General features: G+C 35.2%; 1 non-coding gene across 1 annotated transcript; it reads left to right on the forward strand.

Annotated features, from left to right (window-relative positions):
• The first annotated feature begins 6,488 nt into the window (after positions 1–6,488).
• Positions 6,489–6,595, forward strand: LOC132297980 (small nucleolar RNA R71). Its single transcript, XR_009479473.1, has one exon. It is a non-coding gene; the product is annotated as a small nucleolar RNA R71 (small nucleolar RNA).
• Positions 6,596–18,308: the final 11,713 nt, after the last annotated feature.

The following is an 18,308-nucleotide window of genomic DNA, read 5'->3' on the forward strand; positions in this document are numbered from 1 at the left end:
CACGTCCACACAATAAGGGCTCATTAGACCCATGGCCATATTAAAAGGGTAGTGCACTCCCAATAGGCAGGTCCCTGACCATACCCAAAAGTCATCATAGGGTCAGTCCCTGACTACCCCTCCAACTAATCCAAATTCATCCTTTAATTATTAATTATGATGAATTATGAAAGATATCATTAATTAATAATTTAAATTAATAGTTAATGCACCCAAATATCATTTTAATTTAAAAACAGAACCCTAATGATCCAACTAATGAGAGTACAAATTTTCTGGATAAAGTCTAACATTAAATATAAGACCTTGCAAAATTTCATAATCTAACTCGTAATAGTTTTTCAGTACTCTCCCTTTTAGTGTTGAGAAAATAACAATATTTTTCACGGTTTAATTCGGTAAACCTACCCAAATATCACTTAAAATATTGACTTTAAACAAAACTAGGTTCAGTATATAAAATATAATATTCTGGAAGTTTTCATAATTTTTTGAAGCATTAATATTATTTATATTCCTTATATATCACTCAATCAAATAATAATTAACAAAAATAAATATTAAGTATATTATTTTGTGATGTTGGCCCACCACTACTCACCATTAATGCCTGAGAATCACACGTCCCTCCCAATATGGTTCTAAAGTACCACAGAGAAACTAATTTCAATAGGTATATATTTATATACTCATAAAACTTCCTTTTCCAATTTAATTCCATATATATATAAATTGTACTCACATACTAATATGCTAATCCACTTAATCATGTATTAAAGTGAGTATATATATGCACACACACACACATACACACACACACACACACACACACACACACACATATATATATATATATATATATATATGTTAGATACCATTGTAAGTTCAAGTTGACCCAAAAATCTATATTACAACTTATTAAATTCATGGAAACTTAATATAATTAATTCAAGATCTTCAGCTCTTATTTGCCATGACCTCAAATCGTAATTCACCTTTATCCATTCTGTATTCATATAACAGCATGAACATAGTACATCAATTATTAATTCACATGATCATTATAAAATTCCCAAATATATATATTTATATAACAACATGTTAAAATAGTTTCACATAATAATATATACCAATCAATTACCCACTTACCCCTTACATATATATATACACATGCAGGTCCTACGAAACTACGATGACCCATAGTGATCGTCACAACACTACAACCAATTAGATTCCATAATTCTACATAAACATATCATATATATGTCTAGGTTCTAATTACACAAGGAATGAAATTCATACCATTAACCATTCATATTGATGAAATTATTCTTATTTATCATCACGTTAACACATGCTATAGGCAAAGTTACAAATATATACAAGTATATAAAGCAAGATTAACTTGCGTGAGTACGTAACTCTTTCTTTCCTATGTAAAGATTGGATCACCCTCCCTTCTCTTGGCTACTGCAGAAGGTAAGAAGTATCGATAACTTTTGTTTCTCTCTTTCTCCCTTGTTTTATTTCTTCCTTTTACGCAATAGGGAAAAGAAATAAAATAAAATAAAACAAATATAAAGATAAGAATATCCGTAGGTGAGCTAATTTAGGATCCCCGTTAAAATTTCAACTTTTTTTTTAAAAAAATTACCTATTATCTCTAATATTCCTTAAAAAGTCAACTAAATAATAAATATTCCTAATAAAAAAAATACGGATATTACAGTTATGACAGGGGATGCCAGCATTTACACACAAGGTACATGGGAGGTTCTTGTATTCAGTACTAGAGCCAGAAAATTAGTTTGCGTTAGGAAAATATTGGGATGCAAAGTCAACGTCCCAACATTTTCGTAACATAAATCCCAAACCATTCTCACCGACTGGGACAGATTTACTGTTGCGCCAAAGAGGATTTTGATCTGGGGAAGAGGTCGGAAATATTTAAAAATAATAAACTAAAAGTTTTTTTGAAGTTAATTTTTTTTAATAAAATAATAAAAAATAATAACTTAATATTAATTGTCAATAGTTTTGTTTGTTATATTTACAATTGTTCTCCATGAATTTTCATATTAAGCAAAATTTCATACACATCAAAGAAAAAATCATTTATATTTAAGTAAAAAAAAATTATACAAAATAACAGGAATTCAAGTGTGTTGTTGTAGTGTAACCCTCATTCCCTCTTATGGTATATAGTTATATATAAGAATTTTCCAATGACTTATAGGATTCAACAAAACTACAAAGCCCTTAAAACTTTTATTTGTATTAGGAACTTGAACGCGCTTTATAACATGGGTCGTCACAGTTTCTACCAAATAAGTATATATCATGCTTTCCATAAATAATGTACCATAAATAGACACTGGTGTTTTATTTAGGTTTTTGGCACCATATTACTGATTGTGATATTTCATTAAAGAAAAAATAACTGAAAGGGATCCATGTAACATAGGATTATCTATGGAGAGTTAAAAATGAACATATGGGAGTGTCCAGTGATAGAGAAATTAGAGTCTAAAATTTTTAAGATTGGGTATAAATACAATGAAAATATAAATAAAAAAATTGAGTGGGGAAAATTTTAAAATTTTTAAAATTTAGTGTCAAGGTGAATGAATAAGTAGGTTGGTAGACTACGACGATAACGCTAAGTTCAAGTGGGAGAGAGAATGTCACAAAGATCTTGTCCCACATTGGGATTACAATGCAACTCTTCAGATGAATCACTTGCTAATTAATTATCATAATTCTCTGCATAAGAATTATATATATATATATATATATATATATATATATATATATATATAAATGTGCAAAGTTTCAGTCTTTCAGTAGTTATTTATTAATATAAAAAAAGAATTTTTATAAACAAAAAAATTACCTAAAAATTATTTAAATAGTTTAATTCAAATTACAAATTACCTAATAAAATTCATTTTTCTTATCCCACATTAGTCTCTTATAAATTAAACTATAGACTTAAAAAAATATTAATCACACCTTTCTCGGCCTTTTGGCTAACCTTTCTCGGTCTTTTGGCTAACATTTCTCGGCCTTTTGCCTAGCTAAGATCAAGTATAATACTAAATTTTTTCGGGTCGGCCTCTTGGCTAACCTTTCTCGGCCTTTTGACTAATATCAAGTGTAATACTAAATTTAAAGGCTAAGATCAAGTGTAGTACTAATTTTTTTTTTTGAGTCAGCCTTTTAGCTAAGGTCAAGTGTAGTACTAAATTTTTTTGAGTCGCCCTTTTAGCTAACCTTTCTCGGGTCGGACTTTTGATTAAGATCAAGTGCAGTACTAAATTTTTTTGGGGTCACCCTTTTCGCTAACCTTTCTCGGCCTTTTAGCTAAGATCAAGTGCAGTACTAAATTTTAATTATTAATATAAAAAAAGAGTTTTTATAAACAAAAAATTACCTAAAAATTATTTAAAGAGTTTAATTCAAATTAAAATTTACATAATAAAATTTATAAAAATTAATTTAGAGAGATTAAATAAAATTACAAATTACCTAATAAAATTCATTTTTCTTGTCCTACATTGGTTTCGAATTAAAAAGCATTACACGGAAGCCTCTTATATATATATATATTTATATTATTTATAATTTTTTTTATAATTACTATATTTTTTTATTTTTATTGAAAATAAAAATAAAAATGACAATAATAATTAAATAATAAATTTTTTTTTTTTTTTTTGGAATTTTTGAAATTAAGAATTTAAAACAAAGTCAAAACAAAGTCAGAATTGAAAATCAAAGAACAAAGATCATTTTCTCCAAGATCAATCTCAGAATACTTTCGATCGATCGAGAATGCAAAGATTTGAAGAAATGTTCGATCGATGAGGCAGAGAGGCTTTTGGATGCAGGTGGATGCAGGTTCAAAAAATTTCTAAGTGTTGGAATTGTAGATCGATCCAATAAAGTTGGATCGATCGAAGAACTAAAGATCGATCTAGGAACAAGTTCGAACGATGGGACAAAGAGCTGAAATATGCAGGTTTTGTTCAAACGATTGGACAGAGAGTGATTTGGATGTAGGTTTGATGTAAGTGGGAAGTTCGATCGATCGAACTCATGTTGAGATCGATCGAACTTGTGCAAAATGCTCAATTTCAACATGAAAGTGCATACAATTCTAATTACAGTTCCTAGCAATGCATATGAACCCAAAGCCAATATCTAGACTTCGCAAGAAATGAAATTAAAGATAGAAATGAGGGAGGAATAGAGTTTTGACACCCTACGAAATGTTTTGCTAGTCTTTAACGTCTCTAACAAGACGTTGGGCTCTTTTAGCCTGGATCAAACATCTTGTAGTGCATCCCCTCCTTGATGGGGTGATAAGTGCTTCGAACTCCACCCAAGAAATGGTTCTTTAAGGAACTTGTTGGGTTAAGCTCAAAAGACGTTTTCGGTCCTTGGTCAAAACAATCTTTGGGCTTCCATGCCCTTTCAAAATAAGACTTTAAAACAACTTTCTTTGGTTTCAAGGTTGAAGATGAGCTTTTGGAATTTTGGTTTCAAACAAAGACTCTATTCCTTCACATTCAAGGTCATGACATTTCTCCACAACATTAACTTCTTCATGCTTGTCAAATGAATTGGGGGTCGAATTGAAGATATTCAACTTCACCTTCATGTGGCCAAATGAGATCTTCATTATCCCCGTCCTACAATTAATGTTGGCATTTGTAGTTGCCAAGAAATGACGGCCAAGGATAACGGGAATTTGGCTCTTACGATTTGGGACCGGTTCCGTGTCAATGACAACGAAATCAACGGGAAATAAGAATTTATCAATCTTAATCAATACATCCTTAATGATACCCCTAGGCTTTTTGATGGATCGGTCAGCAAGTTGCAAAACCACCAACGTCAATTTCAAGTCTTTTAAGCCTAATTTGACATATACCGAGTATGGAAGAAGATTAACACTTGCTCCTAGGTCAAGAAGAGCCCAATTAATGATATGATCTCCAATGATGCATGAAGTGGTAGGTGAACCGGGGTCCTTGAACTTCGGAAGACTGTTATGCTGCAAAATTGAGCTTACTTGCTCGGTTAAGACCACTTTCCTAGGTGTTTGGCTTTTGTACTTCCTCTTTTGGGTGCATAAGTCTTTTAAGAACTTGGCATAAGCCGGAATTTGCTTAATTGCATCCAAAACTGGAAGATTGACTTTCACTTGCCTAAACACATCCAAAATTTCATTTGCTTTGGCTTTTTGCTTGTCGGTTGAAATGGATCCTTTTAAGGCATTCGGGAATGGAGCTCTTGGCTCAAAAACCTTTTTAAAAATTTTCTTTGAAGTCTCTTCAACACAAGAAGTTTTGAAATCATGTTGCAAATCTTTCTTTTCAAAATTACTTTTCAAATCACTTTTCAAGATATTCTCATTTAAAAAATCATGCATATGCAATGAATGAGGAATAGGATGAGAAACGGGACGGGTGTCAATTTGTGGTTGCACCGGTTCACTCTCTTCATTGGACATACCCACTTAGTTATCCACAATCTTCCCACTTCTCAAGGTTGTCACCGCATTAACATGCTCTATTGTGTGACCTTCCGATGAGGAATGAGTCTCCATAACACATTGTTGCTTTTGTGGGACATTCAAAGGCATTTTCCCTTTCTCTCTAGCATTCAAAGTACTAGCTATTTGCCCTACTTGGGTTTCTAGCTTAGCAATGGATTGAGAATGGGAATGAAACAATTGAGTATTCGCCTCTAGAGTGCCCAAAGCGGTCAAAACTTTCTCTTTAAAAGCGGGATCCCTAACATTTCCTTGGGAATATGATTGATTGGGAAAATGAGAATTTGAAAATTAGTTTCCTTGTGATTGGTATGATGATCTAAAACCTTGGGAACCTTGGCTTTGTAGTGGAGGTGGAATGTACTTCCCTTGGAAACCACCTTGGGGAGGGTTTGAGCCTTCCCCTTGGCTTTTCCAAGAGAAGTTCGAGTGATTTCTCCAACTAAGATTATAGTGATTGCCATAAGGATTGTTCCCTTTATTCACAAATGTTGCATTTACTTGTTCACTATGCTCACTTTGCACATGTCCATCGGGACAATTGGAAGTAGAATGTAAAACACTTGAACAAGTCATACATGTCTCATTGGATGCATGATGGGAATGGTTAGGGATGGAAGATACTTGATTTGCCAAGTTTTGGTTGATCAAGAATTGATCAAACTTTTGAGATAAGGATTTCATCTCGGCAGCTATTTCATTGGAATGGTCAACTTGATGTAAGCCAGCATTTTTCCTTCCACTTGAATTCCTACCATTCTTAGAAGATAAAGTTCGATGCAAAGAATTCTCACTCATGCTCTCATAAAGACGCCACATGTCATCCTCATGCCTATCAATGTAAGAGCCACCTATGGAAGCATCAACCATGCCGTTGTTATTGTCCGGTAAGCTCTCAAAGAAATATTAAACTAATTGCCATTTGGGCATGTCATGATGTGGACACTTCCTAAGCAATTCATTGAATCTTTCCCATGCCTCATGGAACGTTTCCCCATCCCCGTGTGAAAACTATCGAATTAAGGTTCTCATGGCATTGGTCTTAGAAACTAGATAGTACTTCTTCAAGAACTCTTGTTGCATTTCTGCCCAAGAAGTTATTGAAAAAGGTCTAAGATTGTTAAACCAATATTTTGCCTTGTCTTTAAGGGTGAATGGAAAAAGTTAAAGCCTTAAGACCTCTTCCGGCATGTCTGTGTATCTCACGGTGGAACATACTTCAAGAAACTCATCCAAATGCTTGTAGGGTTCTTCACTTGGAAGTCTATGATAGTTAGGAAGCATTTAAATGGTTTGTGGTTTGATCTCATAGTGGTGTGCTCTAAATGGTGGCAATTGAATGCATGTAGGTGCATTGTATTCATTAGGCACATAATGATCTCTTAAAGCAAGGGGAGGATTAGCAATTGGAGGTGCAACACGGGCACCTTGATTACCTTGAATGATAGGAGGTGGTGGAGCATAGATTGGCCTTGGCATTTCCAATAGAACTTGGCCTTGTTGTTGTGGTGGATGAACAAATGGCCTCGGCATACCTAATGGTGCATGTTATCATGATGCACATTGGGGTGGAGGATGCCTTGTTGGTCTGTGTGACCAAGGTCCTCCACATGGTCCTCATTATGTCATTCCATTGATGAAATGGATTGACTAAAACTTCCTCTTCCCCTAGGGTTTCGAACAACGGATTCAAGATGAAAATTTAAAGGGACAAGAGTGAGTCTCAATGATTTACGACCATGCATGCACAATGCAACACAACAAGCAACAAGCTATGAACAAACACTTCACCTTCACAACAAATCAATCAACAACAAACTTCATCCACATGCAATGATCCTATACTCCCATGCTTTTAAAAATAAGCAAAGAACAATAAAATGCCTCCACGCGGGCTCACGATTTATCTAAGAATTGAAATACAAGCCTCCACGCGGACCGATGATTTAACTAAAGGTTGAATAAGGAAAAGCTCACAAAGGTCCTTTAGCACTTTAACTCCAATTTTAGCTTTGTAAATTTTTAGATTTTTAGTTTTTTCATTCTTTTACATCGCTCCTTTGCTTGAATGCTCTTTTGCTTGCTTCCTAGCTCAATACTCCTAGTCAAACAAAAACAAACACAATGAGTAATTAAAAGAAAAATAAAAAGTGATGCGACCCGAGCGTGTGCACAAAATAATGCACAACACTTTGGTTTTGGAAATGGTATCAAACGGGCATCATACTTTAAATTTATATAAAAGCCACTTGACACTTATACCGTCAAGTATGAAGTGAGAAGGGATCGTTCCTAAGGGATTGAATAGGTGTTGGGATTAAACTTGATTTTAGTGCTAATGAGATTGCACAAGAGAGAGAGAGAGTTGAGAGAAAAAGAGTTTGGTGAAGTGATTAAATAAATTTCAATGCCAGTAAATTAAACTAAATTAAACTAAGGGATTAAAGAGATATGAAGAGAGTCTTAGGGTTAGGATTCACCACTAAACCCATGCAATTAACCATTTGCTTTCAATTAATGGGGAAATCATTAGTGTAATCATAGATGTGGTTACATTATCATCACAAATCACAATTGTAAGCATAGATTATCAACATCAAGAATGAATTGTCTACCTAATGACAACTAAACTAAAGTATAGAACCCATTCAAGACTACGTCATAGCCTACCAAACACATTCACAAATGTATCTGATAAGAGCACACATCAATCAAGAAGATAATACTAATTGTAATTAGAAGTATGGATTAACATAATCAAACACAAATTGCCTACTTTACTACAATTAACTAATAATAAGTAAGCTAATTTGTAGAACAACCCATCAAAATTAAGCCTTTATCCATCAAATTAATTGACAGTTGTATCACATAAGTATCATGCTATGGCCATCACTAAACACAACTAAAAGAAGTATCTAGTGTAGAGTATAATTCTAAATCAATCACACATAGACATGCAATTTTCATATAGAATTAATGGAAGAATTAATTTTCAATCATCTAATGAAGACTAAAATACCTAATTAATCATATATAGACATATAATCAACTAGAGATTTTAATGGAAGAATTTATCAATACAAACCCTAATTTGTCCAATCAAGCATGTATATATAAAGAAATCACAAGGCCATACAGTTAATTACAACATATTAATTCCCCAAGAAAAGAAATACAAAGGTTTAGGTTACATGAACTTAGGGCTCATCCAAGCCCTAAGTGAAGAACTAGCTCATGGAGAAGATGATCATGGTGTCAACAAGCCCAATCCCCATCTTTGGCTCCTTCTTCATCTTCTCCTTTCAATTGTAGACAGAAAGCCTGTCCAATTTCTTGAAACTCTAGCCTTCTCCCTTTTCTCCCAATGAGAACGTAATATCACGGTACAGAAAACTAATAATATCTAAAATCCCACTCTAATTAATAAATTAAAAACTCCTTAAATAAAATAAAAATTAATCCTAAACTAATGGTTCACTGGGCCTTAAGTAACAAACCTTATTAAAGCCCATAAGTTACAAAAATAAGCCCAAAATAAGAAAATCCCGTAATGCTGCCAGGTACTGGGGGATTGATCCCACAGCCTTGGGGATCGATCCTCCAAGGGCATTTTTAGTTCTGTGAAAGTGAGAGATCGATCCTCCAGAGTTGGAAATTTCCTTTAAGCCTTATTTAGCTCCATTTTGGCCCTGGGCTAATTAGTTTGCTTCTTCATCTTTGAGAACATCATCAAAGGCTCGAGATTGACCACTTTTGAAGAATAAACACACTATACGAGCAATGGGCTGCGACCTCTTTTTGCCATTTTCTAAACTTTTTCTGAATGTCTTTTCTTGACTCCAAAAAGGCTTTAATAGACCGTTCTTAGCTCATTTTAACTTTATTGCCCTGAAATACACATAAACATAAATTAGGACTAAAACATGAAATTAAGAAAGATGCAAAAACTGAAATACCCTAACTTAGGTGCTGAAATGTGCAACATTTAAGCACTTATCACACCCCCAAACTTAAATATTGCTAGTCCCTAGCAATGAACTACAGTATGGAAATGAAACAAATATATATACAACTATGAACTAATAAAGTAAATAAAGATCATTTTCGTAGGGATCACGGTTGCATTTAGCATATGTAACAAGCCTTTTAAACCCCCAAGTTACCCCTAGTGGATGAATGAAGTCTCGTGAGGGTTTCCAAAAACAGTACCCACAAACATCAAAAGCTCTTTCTTACTTGAGAAATAACGACACATATTAAACAAGTGTTGAAAGTAGACTACCTCAAGTATACAAATTTCTGCCATTTCTAAACTATTCTCAACATTTCAATATCATGTAAGCAAGAATGGTCCCTCACACATCAAGCAAGTTAATCACGCAAATTGAATTAATTCTATCATCCTTTTTTTTTTTTTTTTTGAGTGAACCGACATCAAAATGTGTTACTATCCTAGCAAATCAAAGTAATGGCTTAGCCTTACCCTCAAACTGCATACAGATATAGTACCAGATATCAAGACATTGAATGAACCTTGTTATTTAAACAAACATTTTTTTTTTAATTGATTTCATTTATTTTTTTAATTTTTTTTTTATGTATGACCATGTGCAATGTCTAAGTTCTTTAAGCTCTTTAATCACCCCCTGTAACAAGCGTTGAGCCAACGACTCCCAAACCAGAAGGTCTTAGGGCTTTAAGTATAAAGACACTCCTATGGGCGTAATGACTCGGAATGGCTAGGCTATGAACTCAAACTAATCATACACCTTACATTCTTTCCTTGTCTTCCTTTTTAATCAGTTGACATGTTGAAAGAATGCAGTTTTTTTTTTTTTTTTTTTTTTTTTTTTTTTTTTTTTTGAGTGCTTTTATTTCTTTTCTTTGCAAGGTCATTTTATCAAGAATGAAAGCTTTCAAAGCATACTAGCTCAATTGGAATAAACCAAGACAACAACCAACTAAGCATGTACCCCACAAATTGAATGCTAGTGTGCATAAGTGCAAGTGTAAAATTCTAGAATCAACTCTCAAAGCATTTTCGACCAACAAGATGATATGTACCATAAGACCAAACATGATATACTCCTAAATGATATCCTAGAGGATACAAAAAGTATTAGACTCTAACAACATGTTTTTCAAAGGCACTATGCTTCAAAAGTTCGAAATCATTGCCAAACACATCTCAAATCTCATCATGCATTTAAAGCTCAACGTAAAATAGAGTGAATCATGATGACCTTACCCCCAAACTTAAACTGTACATTGTCCTCAATGTGCAATGAGAACAATGAAAATGATGGAAAGAGTATACCATGATGGCAAAGACTATGAAATCCGGTAACGATCCAGAAGGAAAGATGTCTCCCCCAAACTTGGATGCAAAAACCTAGCTGTATAACCATACTAGCAAACTCACATCAAATATCACATGGTATAAGCAATTCATACAGTTCAAAATAATAGATAACACAATGCAAAGAGATATGAGATGAAACCCTAGATAAAATCTGAAAACATTCATAACCAGTCATAAAGGCATACCGGTAACACATATTTTTTATTTTTATTTATTTATTTATTTATTTTATTATTTATTTATTATTATTATTTTTTATATATATGAATATGAGCAACAAAAGCCAAAAGCAATCATATATGGATGAATGAAACCAAAATATATCATCAAAACTCAGAATTATAGGTTCCCAAAATAACCAGCTCTAAATCACAAAAAATCTGGTTATAGCCACATAAAATCCCATCCACTCAAAATAGAAAAATCTAAACAGCCTAACATAGACAAGAGAAATCATGCATCAGGCGGCAATGTGGAAGTGCGTGGGAGACTCGATGAAACAATCTCATATAGATCTCGTAGCATGCTCTGGGTAGTTGTGTGTTGCTGTATAAGCTCAGCATGCTCGACTCGACGCTGCTCCTCAGATTCAGCCAACTCAGTCCTCAACTGCCCCACAATGGCATTGAACTCTGTCTTAGTCACCCCTGCAGACTCCTCTGCTTGTGGTGACACAGCCTGTGTTATCTCATAACTAGCACCTTCAGCAATCTGCTCCTCAAACCTCCCAACGACATCCTCAACCAGGGCATTCACATCCTCTCTATCACCTGCTGCCATGCCATCACCTTCCTTCTTGGCACTAGGCATATGAGAAAGGCTTAAGTTCCACTGTGCTAGCCTAAAAGTCACCCGTTGTGCCTTAGAGATCTCATCATTATCAACTACAAAGCGCCAAAGGACAAGGAGCTGGGTAATAAGATACGGAAACGGGAGTTTCCATTTTTTCGCATTCGGATCCCCACTCGCACTAAATGCTTCCAATATTTATGCATTTGGTTAAAGATGAAAGCTGGAACAGAAAACCATGCTCCAGTGTGGGTAGCATACAACGCTATTAAGAACTCTTGCCCCCGCTGTACCTTATGACCTATTGGAAAAACTTTCCGTTTTAGAACCTGATCAAAAACCACATATCCTTAGGTAGTGAGGACTTGCTAGCACAATTCTTCTTTTTCTTGTCACCATACTTCCCGTCACACATATCCTTAACAATAGAATGCACAGTAGGTTTTTCCGAGAATTTGCCAAAACGTAGCTCCCCATTCTCTGCTAGCAAGTCAGTGGGGCACAAATGTGGACACCCCAATGCCTGGCCTATGTCTAAGACACCAAAATGAATTCGGACACCATCAATGGTTGTAGCTAATATGTCTAGCGGATCACTAAACCATTCCTTATTCTGATAAAACATACTGATAAAACAGGCGCATAATACGGGGATATGCAACCTCTGCAACTGGTCTAAAAAGGCAGGACAAATGCCTTCTTTCAAATTCTAACATTGCCCATTCAATCGTGTCATTGTGGCAAAACGTACCTTCAATGTCGAAGGTAGTTTCAAAATCCAGATGTTTGTTGTGCCACACAGCTTTGGGAGACTCTTTGGAGGGTTTGAAACGTTTGGAAGAAGAAATACAAGTCATTTCTTAAATATTGAAATATGTGGGAAGTAGTCCAAATTCAATATCCCTACTCCAATGACAAACCAAAATCCGAAACAAGTAATCGCAAGTAGAAAAACCCAAGCAAAATCGCTGGAAAGAAATCCAGCTGGAATCGCTGGAGAAGAGCCAGCCGGATCAGAGAAAACCCAGCCGGAATTGCTGGATAATGGCGACCCAGAAGCTCGCCGGAAGAAAACGGAACGACGCCACTTCCCCAATCGCACCACTTCGGCAACCAAACTCGGTAACCCAAACTAACCGACCCAAACTCAGCGACCCAGAACCATGGCGCCGGAAATCACGAAGCGAAGAACCCCGATACGACGCCGGAAAGACGAACAACCGCGATCGCTGTTTTTCAGACCTGAAACCTACCAAATCTGCAACCCCACCTAGCGTGTAATCGCACCCAACTCAGCCAAAATCGCCAGAAAATAACCCAAAGAGACGACGCAAAGGACGAACCTCAAACCGCAATTACCGGCGAGGAAAGCGACCCAAGAAACGGCGCTTGAAAAGAAACAGCCGCCGCGATTGCCGTTGAAGAGAACAAGAGAACAGCGGGAGATTATGAGTTCGTGTTACACCGTGAACGCCAGAAAGAAATCTAGAGTGAACGCCATGAAGAGATTCGTGGGGAGGAGAAGAGTGATGAAGAACAAATGAAAAGATTGTGAGGGACGAAATTCAGAGGGAGAAGAAGAATGATTTAGTTGGTGTTAGAAGGCTGAGGGGCGCTCGATCCCTTTTACTGAGGGATTGATAATTTTAGACCAAAAAAATTGCTCCTTCTGAGTTACGAGGAAGTGGAAACACAAGTTAAAAGGGATCGATCCACATGGGTAGGGGATCGATCCACTCGGGCATATTTTTTGTTGCTCTCTGCCAAAGAGTGGGATTGATCTCCCATTGCGTGGGGATAGGTCCTTTGCATTTTTTTTTTTTTTTTTAAGCAAAACTAAGAAGAATATATATACTAAAATAAAATAAATAATAATAAAATTAAAAATAAAATAAAATAATATAATAATAATAATAATAACAATAAATAAAATTGAAATAAAATAACAAAGCAATCTATACAAATTAGTACCATTTTTTTTTTTTACTTATTTTTTAATTTTTTAATTTTTTTTATGTTTTTGAATAACGCAAAACTAAAACGAAATATTTACCCTAAAATGAAATATATATATATATATATCTATATATATATATATATATAATACAAATAATAACAATAATAATAATAATAATAATAATAATAATAATAATAATAATAATAAAATGGACATAAAATCAAACACCAACTTACACTACCCATTACAAAAAAAAAAAATTAATAATAATAATAAAATAAAATTATTTTGGTATTTATTATTTTTTCTTTTTGAATTTAAATAAAATAATAAATGTACAAAAGGAAAAGAAAAGAAAATAATAATAAAATACTTTTTTTTTTTTTTTTTTTTTGAAAACTCTACGAAAAACTAGTGTTTAACGTCTCTAACAAGATGTTGGGGCAACTCACTAATCGAAAAAATCAAAAACGGGATAAGAGACATCTTCATTGATCCGTTTATCTATTTTCCCAAATGGATCTTCTCTCACAACAATGAATACATCTCTCAAAAGAATGATTTGGAAAGAAATGATGGAAAATACAATTTGTTTCCTTTCATCCAAGGTCTTGAAAATGAAGTCCATAATGAGCGGCCTTGCACTTGGCAAGGCAATATTTTTCAAAGACTCAGTTGGATTATTAGGAAACTCAATCTCTTCATCCTTATTATCAATTTCCACATTGATCATTTTTTCCTCATTCACTAAGGTCGCCTCAATGACTTCATGCTCAATATTACAAGGAATGTCCTCATAAATTGGATTGGTCATTGGCGAACTCACCACTTCTTCCTCTTCTTGATAAGAAAGAGTACTTGCAATTGGAGGAAGAGGTTCTTTTGAGTTTTTCCATGACGAGAAGTCTAAGATGGCTGCGGAGTCCATTAGAGAATTCACTTCATATATGGAGCTTTTAATGTCAAATGCGTCCATATTGAAATAAGAGAGGCATTCCTCAAGAGGATCTTCAGAAGGAATGGAAAGAATGGAAGGAATGGCTTCTTCAACAATTTCATTGAAGACATTCACCATGAAACACTCGCCTTCATCGATGGGATGTTGGCTTGTGTTGAAAACATTAAGCTTAATCATCATATTGCCAAAAGAGATGTCCATAATGTCGGACCTACAATTAATTGTCGCATTAGCGGTGGCAAGGAATGGTCTTCCTAAGATGATGGGAATGTAAGTGGTAGGATTGGGAACCGACTCAGTGTCAAGCACAACAAAATCAACCAGGAAATAAAATTTGTCGACTTTGATGAGGATGTCCTCAACAATTCCCCTTGGTTGTTTTGTAGATCTATCGGCGAGTTGAATAACTACTGAAGTTGGCTTAAGGTTTCCCAAACCTAATTGAAGATACACGGAGTAAGGAATAATGTTAACACTAGCCCCTAAATCAATAAGAGCCCTTTTTACCTCATGGTTCCGTATGGTACAAGAGATGGTTGTTGGAGCGCCAGGGTCATTGAACTTAGGTGGGGTGCTAAGCTTAATGATGGAGCTCACTTGCTCCATGAGAAGCACTTTCTTTAGGCTTGGTCCCTTGTTCTTCCTCTTTTGAGTACACAAGTCCTTCAAGAACTTGGTGTATAGTGGAATTTGGCGAATACTATCAAGAAGAGAACGGTTGATTTTAACTTGTTGAAAAACTTCCATCATATCATGGATTTTTCCTTCTTACTTCGAAAATGGAGTAGAGTTTAAAGCTTATGGAAATGGAGCTTTGAGCTCATAAGACTTCTCTACATTAGAGGAAGATGATGATGATGGAATTGGCTCCTTAATGTGACCATTTGACTCTGGTGAAGTAGGAATGGAATTGGGAATGGGAAATGGGCTAACACTTGGTTGTATCGGAACACTAACTTCACTAGGTCTCTCAACTTTGTTATCAATTTTTCTCCCACTCCTCAAGGTGGAAATGGAGTATGCCTTTTGGTTAAGCTTGGGTTGAATAAGCCCTTTCCCTTTCATTGATTGAACCATTTGCCCAATTTGAGCTTCAAGTTTTGCAATTCATTGAGAATACAAATGAAACACTTGATTTTCCTTTCGAAGATCATCCAAAGCTTCTAAAACCTTGTCCTCAAAATTAGAATTTCTCGGAGGCTTTTGAGGTGGATGAGAGTAAAATTGATGATTTGAAGATTGAGGATTGGAGTATTGATTCACATTTGGAGGAGGATAAGATAGAGAAAGGTATGCTTGAGAGTTTGCATTTCGGAGGTGGGAAGGCACATACTTTTCTTGGGAATTTTGAAGAAGAAAAGGACTGATACCTCATCCTTGATTTCTCCAAGAAAAGTTAGGATCACTCCATCCGGAATTGTAGGAGTTAGAATTTGGATTATTTCTCGGATGAATGAAAACGGCATTGATTTGTTCTTGATACTCACCCGGAAAAACTTGTCCAAGAGGACAATTGAAAGTATTGTGAGTATAACTAGAGCAAGTCATGCACATCACACTTTGAGAATGAAAAGAGTTGGATGATTGAATTGCCGGGTTTTGGCTCAAAAGAAATTTATCAAACCTTTGAGTAAGATTTTTGACTTCGGCGGCAATTTCCATGGAACTCTCCACTTGAGAAAGACTGGAGGTTTTCTTCCCCCCTTCATTCAAATTTTGGCCAAATCGGGACGATGAAGAACGATGCATTGAATTTTCACTCATGCGATCAAAAAGATGCCACACATCGTCTTCATTTTTGTCCAAATAGGCTCCTCCACATGAAGCATCAACCATACCTTTTTGGGTATCGGATAAGCTTTCATAGAAGTAGTGAACTAATTGCCACTTTGGAATGTCGTGATGTGGACACTTCCGTAGCAAATCGTTCAAACGCTCCCATGCTTCATGCAAAGGTTCTCCTTCATTTTGGGAGAATTCACGGATAGAAGCTCTCATAGCATCGTTTCTACTTGCGGGGTAAATTTTTTTTAGGAATTCACATTGTAGTTGAGCCCAAGATGTGATTGAATTTGCCCTCAAGTTGTTAAACCAATATTTAGCTTTTTCCCTAAAAGTGAAAGGGAAAAGCTTCATTTTTAAGACTTCTTCTGGAAGATCGGTGATTTTCATGGTTGAACAAACTTCCAAAAACTCATCCACATGTTTATGTGGTTTTTCATTGCTCACCCCATAGAAAATGGGGCACATTTGGATGATTGCGGGCTTGATTTCATAATGGGTTGCCCGAAAGTTTAGTAACCAGATACATGTTTGTGCATTGTATTCATTTAGAGTGCAGTGATCCCGAAGAGATAATTGAGGATTTGGGGGATACACTACATGATCTTGAGGATAGATTGGTATTATTGGAGGTTGTTGTATTTGATTGGGTTGTGGAAACACATTAGGATGGGGAATTCTCAAGGGTGGATGCACACCTTGAGGTGGATGCCCATTGAAAGCGTGATACTTACCTAGATTATCCATATGCCCTAGATCTTAGAATTAATTTTCCATTAAGTGTGGGATAATCAAGAATGATAATTCTCCTAGAACTACCTCCTAACGCTGAATGGCTGATTCAAGATTAGACCACAACAACTTCACAACAAACCACAACAACAATTCACCACCTCCACATACGATGTTCCCATACTCCTATGTTATATCAATACACAAAATTAAATTGCCTCCACACGAGCCGATGTTTTCTATCAAAAAAATAATAGCCTCCTTTTACGCTTATACTTGGACAAGAATTTAAACAATGTGATAGCCTCGACAAGGGCTATCTCGCAAGCATGTAGAGAATTGAACAATTATATTAAAAGAAATTCAAGGAAGCTCACGAAAGTCCGTAGCAACAACGTCATAATGATGCCAAGATCAAATGTTTGCTCCTCTTCTTTTCAAGTACCTAATTGAACAAGAGGGATTTGTAAGAAAATAGTAATTTAAAGAAAACAATCAAATTAACCCTAATGCCTAATTCAATTCCAACTAAACTGTCAATCCTCGGCAATGGCTTCAAAATTATGATGCAACCCGAGCGTGTGCACAAAATAATGCACAACACTTTGGTTTTGGAAATGGTATCAAACGGGCATCATACTTTAAATTTATATAAAAGCCGCTTGACATTTATACCGTCAAGTATGAAGTGAGAAGGGATCGTTCCTAAGAGATTGAACACTTGTTGGGATTAAACTTGATTTTAGTGCTAAGGAGATTGCACAAGAGAGAGAGAGAGTTGAGAGAAAAAGAGTTTGGTGAAGTGATTAAATAAATTGCAATGCCAGTAAATTAAACTCAATTAAACTAAGGGATTAAAGAGATATGAAGAGAGTCTTAGGGTTAGGATTCACCACTAAACCCATGCAATTAACCATTTGCTTTCAATTAATGGGGAAATCATTAGTGTAATCATAGATGTAGTTACATTATCATCACAAATCACAATTGTAAGCATAGATTATCAACATCAAAAACGAATTGTCTACATAATGACAACTAAACTAAAGTGTAGAAACCATTCAAGACTACGTCATAGCCTACCATACACATTCACAAATGTATCCGATAAGAGCACACATCAATCAAGAAGATAATACTAATTGTAATTAGAAGTATGGATTAA

The sequence above is a fragment of the Cornus florida genome, unplaced genomic scaffold, assembly GCF_030987335.1.
Source record: "Cornus florida cultivar Cherokee Brave unplaced genomic scaffold, ASM3098733v1 CherokeeBrave_3.0.0_Hap2_Chr02, whole genome shotgun sequence".
Lineage (NCBI taxonomy): Eukaryota > Viridiplantae > Streptophyta > Magnoliopsida > Cornales > Cornaceae > Cornus > Cornus florida.